Source organism: Atta colombica, unplaced genomic scaffold, assembly GCF_001594045.1.
Source record: "Atta colombica isolate Treedump-2 unplaced genomic scaffold, Acol1.0 scaffold9, whole genome shotgun sequence".
Lineage (NCBI taxonomy): Eukaryota > Metazoa > Arthropoda > Insecta > Hymenoptera > Formicidae > Atta > Atta colombica.
The window spans coordinates 2179858-2189075 of NW_017259583.1; the positions used below are offsets into that span (position 1 = coordinate 2179858).

The 9218-nt window shown below is 33.0% G+C and overlaps 1 protein-coding gene across 1 annotated transcript in view; it reads left to right on the plus strand.

Moving 5' to 3' along the window:
• Positions 1-9218, plus strand: part of LOC108693396 (headcase protein) — a 156074-nt gene that overhangs the window by 1486 nt on the left and 145370 nt on the right. The gene's annotated exons all lie outside the window — the stretch shown is intronic.

Here is a 9218-nt window from a genome sequence, read left to right on the forward strand (position 1 = left end):
TGTGTGTGTGTGTGTGTGTGTATATGTAGGTATATTGTATATAATATGTATGTGTAAAAGGGGAAAGGAATTTTAGATCCCTTTTATTCAACATTCTTCTATCTATATTTATATTCTTTTTTTTCTATAAAAATGTATTACATTTTTTTTAAATATTAACACAGTGCACATTAACGGTATTATTCATTCTTAATGTAGCTGAAAATTGCCTGATAATTTGTTTTATAACAAGCAAAGCTAAATTATTTTTATAGAAGGAATTCAACTGAAATACAAATTTTTGTAAATATACACAGAAAGAAAGACTTTCTATTCTTAAATCAACCATAATATACATAACCAAAAATATTGTAATCTTGCTTTAAAGATTTTAATAATTTCTTGATTTGATTGAATTTGTATTAATGTATCAAAAAGATTTTTGATTAAGCAAGTCTTGATTTGAGTGCAAAGTAATACTTGCATCAAAACAAATTCAATCAAATCAAGAATAATTTCTTCGAAGCAAGGTTACAATATTTTTGCTTATACATGAGTATATTATGGTTGATTTAAGAAGTTTTTTTGTGTAGGAAATGTCGTAATTTGATACTTCAATTTGTGTCGTCTATTATGAAAGATTAATACATTAAGAAAAATATATCAAAATTTAATAAGTATTTGTTTCAATAGTACTAATTGAAAATTTACTAAATATGAACATTTATTGAGTTGTCCGGAAAGTTCGTGCCGCAAAAGATTTAAATTTAATAAATGTACTCTAAAATTTAAATTTTCTGCATTTCAATTTTTCCTTCAAAATCGGCACGAACTTTCCGGACAACCCAATATTTCTTTATTTAAGAATTATTAATTTGATTAAACTTTTTTTTTGTTTATCGAAAGTAAATGATAAGTATTATTCAAATATTTAGTAAAGGATATTTTTAGATGTTTCGGACTTTTACTACTTTGTACACTTTTTACTTTTGTGAGATAGAAAGATATCGTTAGTTTCACGCAAATGAGACTCTCAAATGAGAGTCTACATTTCGCTAAAGAAAGAAAAAAGCCGAATCTTCGGAAGAATGATAGATGAGAAGGAACGCGTCGGGAGTCATTTTCCCATCGAAATCTTTGCCTTAGTGTGGGTGTGTCTTCCGGAAAAGACGACACCTTAAAGCAGACACGTGAGAATGAAAGAAGGTCGAAGTCTTTCAATGTAATTCACAAAAAACTGGAAAACCGCTTATATATATATAGATAGATTGGAATTTAAGAATGTATATAAAAAGTAGAGATTGCTTACAATATTAATGTTTATGATGTAAAAACTGGGTGTGGCTAAGAAAGACTCGAGCACTAATAAGTAGTTCCGCTTTTGAATATTGAACATTCTTTTTTATACAAAAGCAAGTTCGTTACGACAACTCGTATATAAATCATGAAATTCAAAAAATCCACAATATTTTCTATTTTTAAATGTGTTGTTTTAAACGCTGGCCACACGAGAATAAATCTCGCCTTACGCAAACACATAGCAGCAAAATTGGATTCGGTTTCAACTTGCTACTTGGTTCCTTGTTACGTAACCGCGTTCCACCGGACCGTAGTTAATCCAGTCGTTTCTTTTACGAGTTTGTCGCTCGCCACGTTTTATGATCTCCAAATATTTAGATAAAAACGTACCGCGCGATTTCTATCGCGGCAGATGGTGTCCAAATGATGGCAAAGATTCTCGGAAGATATGCTCTCGGTTCTTGAGAATAGGGATAAAACGGAAGTCTTTAACGAGACAAAAAAAGAGAGGGTTGAAAGAGCTCTAGAATTTCAATTGTATCAGAGTAGTGCAAAAGTCTGTTTGCTCTAATAACTACGTTATATTAAAGAATCACTGCTTATTGAACGATAGACCATAATGTTAAGAAGTTGCGCATTGATGATGGAGTCAAATTTGAAGCAGTCAGTCATCGAAATTTAATCTTGTAGTAACATGATGTAACTTAGGATTCAGTCAATGCGATGCTTTAAAGCGTTTTTTGATTGCTCAATTTTTTCAAAATTCTTCCAATTAGGCCATCAAACGCTTCAAAACATTTGTAGTGAGACTTCGACCGTAGCCTTAACGTGTCACAGATCATAAGAGTCGTATCATTTTTTTGTATTTGTGACAACTCTCCAAGTTGTTCAATAACATTTTATATTCTCAGATCATGTGAGGCCATCAGATAAAAAATGATCGAAGAAATAGTCAATAGGAAAGTTACCGACATTTGGCTCAGATAAAAAGTTTGTTACATCATTATGTTACATCTAGATTGTCTAGTACTCCTAAAAAGGATCTCCTGTTGAAGTTTATCGCAATTGTAGTATTGCGCATTATGAGTATTCGAATAAACATCAAGATCTCACAAAGTAGCAACGATATTCGACTTCACGGAAAGACAAATGGATTTCGATTCGTCGCTTCGTGAAATTCGAACACTAAGAATTCTCGAGGAAGGGGAAGAGGCAGAAACGACGTCGAAGTTTGCGCAAATTCGATAGCGGTCCCAACCGCCGATTAATTCGCTCTACTGACTTTTAATATTAATCGTTGCTCGTCGGTTTTGCGAAAGAGTTTGCGGAACCGGTTCGCGCACTCAAGTGAAGTTCTGAAATATGCACGCGGCTCCATACCACTTTTCAAGAGCGTTTCAAAGAAACAGGATCTTATTACGGGTAGGAAGTTTTAAAAAAAATCAAAGTTTCAAGAATATTTTAAAACTAATCGGAACTTTGCTTTTTCGAAAAGAAGCTTGCATCTGTATTACATTAATATGAATTTTGCGCGTTTTTTTTTGCACTAAAATTTTTAATTGGACATTTAAAATTGTTAAAACGTTGCATTGGCAAATGAACTCGGTAAATTTTATTCGGTCGATTGCCTTTGTTAAAATTTTTTGACGTTTCGTATTATGCGTACTGCGGATCATCGACAGTTCTTTTGTTCAACTCGCCATCGTCGTAATTTTCATATTAAAAGAGAATATTAGTTTGTATGGAATAAAATTCGGTACCTTTTTAACTCACAATACAGAAATTTTTGTTAAAAATTTTGAAATATTTTTTGTTAAAATATTACCAACATTGTTTCATAAATTTGTAAAATTGTAAAATTATTTTGTAAAATTAGATTATCAGAATTGAAGTATCACGCTATTACATTTCTTGAATTTGCAAGAATTTGTATGTGACAAGGTCTTTCTATAAGAATAGTTAATTTTTGTATTCTGTCGTAAAAAAAATTATCAGGCAATTTCGAGTTGGCGCGTTAAATAATTACTTAACCTTGACGATATTGCATAAAAATAACATCGATGCATTACGAAAAAGAAAAATACTGTGTTACAATTTTTCTTCTCTTTTTCCTCGTGTGCGAATTCTGGATCAATCTACGGGCTAATATTCATAAGATTTTAAACATAGATTATATTTTGACTGGTTCTAACGTCACGAGACGCAACACAATCCAAAATTGTAATACATTTGTTTTCCTTGACACAAGGATTTATATTCGACGGTATATTTTGAGGGAAATAAAAGAACCGTGTTGCGTCGTTGTGGAGGAAACGAAGGCGAAGTCGTTGTTCACGTCCGTGTGTCGTAAAGTAACTCCTCTCTGGACGTGCGTTCGAGAGGGCATGAATGAACGTCGCTGGTCTGTTTTCTCGTCGCGCGTAGATCGCTCTCTATAGAGCGACATCGGGACATGGTGTGTTGTGCGATGTGCGTACGTACTACGTGCGTATATAATATAGTCTCATACGCGTGTTAGGTTGCTCTAGACCTCTGGTAAGAGAGCGAGAAGACGAAGGGCAGCGAGAGAGAGAGAGAGAGAGAGAGAGAAAGAGAGAGAGAGAGAGAGAGAGAGAGCACCACGCGATTACGCGCTTCAACCCATAGTACGCGCTCACTCCTCGCGTATATATGCGTGCCATATGCATGTGTGCGTCCTATATATAGATGCAACCTTGGAAACCTGTCCTATTTCTGTTTATGTTCCTCCTCCAGTTCGACGGGTCGGAAACTCTCTTTCTGGGCCTGCTCTTCGTCGTATTATAAAACGCCGGAATTTTTCTAAATTTCTTCTGACCTACGCTGCCTATTTGCTCAATTGAGAATTTACTCGATTTATCTCGCCGTTTACAGATAACCTGGGAGTAATCGCGTACTGGTAATTTTTTGTCGTACTCTTTCGTCTTCTGTTTATATTTTTTTTCAATTTATTAATACTATTATATTTTTATCTTATGTCAATGTTCGTTCATATAATATTTTTATACGAAAATAGATGATGTAATTAAGACGCTTATATCTACATAAAATTTGATATATTTGTAATGATTGGTCTAAAAAAGATCGTAGCGCGCGAACTTAATGTTTGTCGTCTTCGTATTTATTATTATGTATTTATAAATGAAAGATAAAATTATAATTTTCTTATTATTTTATTATATATCAGTAATTTTGACAAATAAAAAAAAGGTAAAATTAAAATAAAATATCACGTAAATACAATTATTTCCAGTAATTATTACGTTCCTTTGTTTTTAATTGATTAATATAAAAGCATTATGCAGAACCTTTTCTTATGAAAGCATTAGCAGAATGTTTTCTTATGAATTATTATTTATAATAATTATAATCATATGTATATGTATTCTAATTATAATACATATATGTGCGAAAATATATTTTGATCAAAATGATTAGGACACGCCTTTCTAAGTCTTAGTTTCGAGACGCGCCTATTCCCTGGATAAACAAGCGTGACGAATAATGCATGATGAAGTTCGAAAATGCTTTTTCTTCTAGTCAATAGTATTTCTTTAAAAAAAAGTGTTTTAATCAATAATTCTTAATTTTATATAATTATTAATTATTTCAGAAATTTCGTTTTTAAAAAATTTATTCGTTAAAAAAATTGTTGGCATCAAAGTCGAGGAAGGAATTAAATCTTATTTGTAATATGTTCAAATATTGAATTTATGATATGTATAAATATATCAGTAAGTAAATGTTAGTTAACACTACTTCTGACATATATTTTTATTTGGCGTATTCTTTGAATTCTTTGAATTATTAATATATAAATATAATGATAATAATAATATATTAATACATAAATAAATACATTATAAATTAAAAATATATAAAATGACAGGGTATTGAAAAGCCAACCGCAGAACTTAAGTTACGTAAATTAATTTACATTCTATCAATAATCACGAGTTATTGTTATTCAAAATCTCGCATGTTTAAAATCTTGACGAGATTAGATTTGAAAAACAATTCTACGTGATTATTAATAGAATATAAATTAACTTACGCAATAAGTTTTGCGGTTGGCTTTTCAATACCCTGTCATTCTATACATTTTAAATTTATATTATTTAGAGCCCTTATTGTTGATGTACTAATATTTCGAATACATCATTATAATAGTTTATTAGAAGCTCTGTATCGTTCGAATTAATTCAAGCGTTTTTCGAACACGACGGCTAAGCAAGACGGCTAACCTTCGGGTTTGCATTCTTGGTTTCGTTTTCGTTTCGAGCACAATCGGCTGGAGTACCTGGAGGCGAGTGCACATGTACCAAGATGCAACGGCGAGTTTAGATTCGCCTGTGTACGAGTAGGGCGGTCGGGACCCGTTGTGTAGTTTGTTGTGCGTGCATGTGTGATGCGTGCACATATGCACAAGCGATTACTAACGTTGGGGAAGAGGGAGAAGAATACGAAAGAGTGAAGGGAGAGAAGGGAGGATGCTCGTAACCTTGACCGTGGCCACCTTCTCAGGGCCACCGAGCGAGGAGGAGCCTGAACGTTCTAGCAGCTCCCAAGGCCAACGGCATGGAATCACGCCACCATGATGCATTTAAAGTCGAGAGGATGCTGCTAGAACCCGGTTGCTTGTGTATCTTTTCACTCGTCATCTCTGGAAAAAATCTCTGTTAACTTCTGTATTGCGGTTAATATATCGGATATATTTCTTATTGATCTTTCGACATCTTTACCGATGTCGACTTTTTTATGAACTTCAAGTATGAACTTCATAATTGCATTAACTTTATTTTCTAATATTTGAATTTTTTGAGACATTGCAGGATTCTCTTTAAAAGAATAATAATTAACATTTTTGTTAATAATTAGAAAAATAATAATTAACATTTTATAATAATTGATTATAATCAATTTTTAATCTCTCTAAAATCGTAATTTTATTTTAGAGCGATTAAAAATCGATTATAATTTAATTAAATATTTAATCATGATATAATGGATATTTTTAAATTAACAAGATAAGCAATAACGACTCGAATGATAATAAATCAAAGAATTAAAACAAGAGTTATAGATAAAACGAGTCATTTTTAAATAGAATATTTTATTACCATCTTGTTAAATCTTAAACATTAATGTAGCATTTAAAAACTTCATTTTGAAACGGGGAAATAAATAATACAATAGTGTCTACTATTCTGGCATTATTCTTAACGCTCTTATTTCTAATATAATTACGTCGTTAGCACGAAGGCGTAAAATTTAGCAAGGTCGCAAATTTTCCGCACGAATTTCCTTTGTTCCGGACTCTGTTCCCCTATCCTCCTGACACATTCACCGCGTTTTACATCCCGCAATTAAAAGGAGGAGATACGAACGAAGTCAAAGGATTAATTCACACCTATGTACGTACATACGTAGCACGTTCGAGATTCTCCTCCGTGCAATTATGTGTGAACTCATCTTTATTCTAAATCCTGTTGGTAGTAGCTATAGCATATGAATCTCGTTCCGAGAGCCATGATACGATATCGCAACGGTGCGGATGTTGATCACAAATTCTGAGGATCGTTACGATGCGTGCAATGCGTGTTGAGAGGAGAGGGGCGTAAAAACCGACGCCCCTTCCGTTTCATCGCACAATATTCTAGCGCAATAGGACGCTATTCTCGGGAACATTATGCTCGTTTATACCCACGTAGGTATACGATAGCGATTTCCTCCCCCCCCCTCCTTTTTTCTTTTCTTTTTTTTGCGGACTTTCGTTCACTTCCCCTCTTTGCCGCGACTATTACGGACATCTTTGGAAAGACCGGCGCATGGATCTATAAATTTCCACCGTTGCTGTGGTGCGCACGACGAGCTCACCGAGGGCTCGGATTTTAACTGGGAATAAATCGCAGGATGGGGAACGTTTCACGACCATTCGTAGACATTCACTACCCTCGCAAAACATCCCGCGAATGTTTTTCTCGTGCGACATCTTTCATGTATAAATATTTATTGGAGGGCGTACCGAACAATTTTTTGCGGGCTTATAAATTTTATCTTTATTTCGCTTCTCTCCTATTTTGCAGCGATCCGATTTACGGACGTTACTGAGACGCATGAACGGTCGCATAACTATTAAGAGAATCGTGGGGTTCTGATAGTCTCATTCTGAAAGCGAATTTAGGGTTGTCGTCAAACTGGAAATCAAAGAAATATCAGGGAAACTGTCGCAAGAAAAATCAGAATGTGTGTTTAAATGAGGAATTTGTAACAACTTTGGAATTGTTATAAAGTACAAAGAAATTATTACAAAGGGGGATTAATTTTTACAAATTGTTTTAATAGGATTCTTCTTTAAAAAAAAAAGGAAGAATAAAATAAAAAAGAATATAAAGATATTAAAATTGAAAAGATAATATTTTTCACGGGTATTTTAATCTAATCTGTGCGCACTTGTGCGTACTTGTTTTCTATTACGATTACATTCGCGTTCCACGTACTATAAAGTTTCTCCGACAAAGCGCGCATTGAATTTGCAAGTTTCAGTTCGAAACGCATTGTGGAAAAAATTGACAAGAATAATATCGTAAACTTCTACAGTGCATTCATCGCAGCGTTAAGTGTATAATCTTTCTCAAGAACATCTTAAGTCTAGGTTTATGATAACGATAAGGTGTCTTAAATTACGGCTGTGGCAGTTAAATCTGGTTAGCAAAACGAGTAACAGATTGTATTTATTTTTTGGAAAAGTGCGTACGATAATTTTTAGACAAATCCTTTACTTATGTGATGTCCAGCGATCCTTGAATATTCTTGGATTCTAGAATTATACTTGGATTCTGGAATTTTATGTATTCTAGAAAATTCTTGAAAAATCCTGAAGTTTCAGGGTTTCCTGGAATTTATCATTTTTTCATTCTAAAAAAGTTAGAGCGTGAGAAAAGAAAAAATAAGAAGAAAAGTTGTATTTAGTTATCAATAAGTCCTCCCTTAAAAATGCAATAAGTTACCAATTGAAAATGAGAAACTTGAATTTAATGTCTAAAATAGAACATAGTACAAAAATTGTTTGATAGAATGTTCGTTTTATATTTATAAAACAATAAATAATATTGTTTCAAATTATTTGTTAGTATTTTAATTAATTCGTACAGAGCCCTAATTTAAATATAAAGCATATAATATGTGCAAATCAATGAGTTAAATTTTGGAAAAATCAGGATTTATCCCATTATTTTTCGATGACTCGAAATTATCCTTGAATTGAGTCAGATTTTGCTGGATATCCTACTTATATAATAAATAGAATAGAATTTACATCTTGGCATCATATTCATCCGATTTTTATACAATAGAGATTTGTTTATTTAACATAGATATGCGTTAATTGCGGTCACATCTGCAGAAATTTATATATTCGAAATACTTCGCGCGACGAAATTTGCATTTCAAATTTTCGATCAATTAGTTCCGTTATATCATTTGCATCATCCGAAAGTGAGTGGCAGACGAAGAGGTAGTCAAATTGCAGAGCTGTTGATCGCATGCGCGTGATCGTGATTAATCTGTCTATAATTGCAAGCTTGGAGCGGACGCGTATGGATTAACACTCACCGATTGCGTTCCATAAACGAATTGCTTGCTTGCGTTGCGCTTATACACATTGCGAACACTGATAATCGTTTGTGTACGATCACGTCTATGCAATTTGCAGCGATATATCAAATCAAATCGGTTTCAATGAGGACCATTAAAACGCACTTGTGTTAAACAGATAAAGGACTCTTAAAAAAAATTTCAATTAAATTTGTGAGTCTACTAATTTCGCATCTAAGTATAAATTAATATTTAACTGAACGTGATCTTGGTATTGAATTTAATTTATTATATATATGCATATATATATATATATATATTCTTAT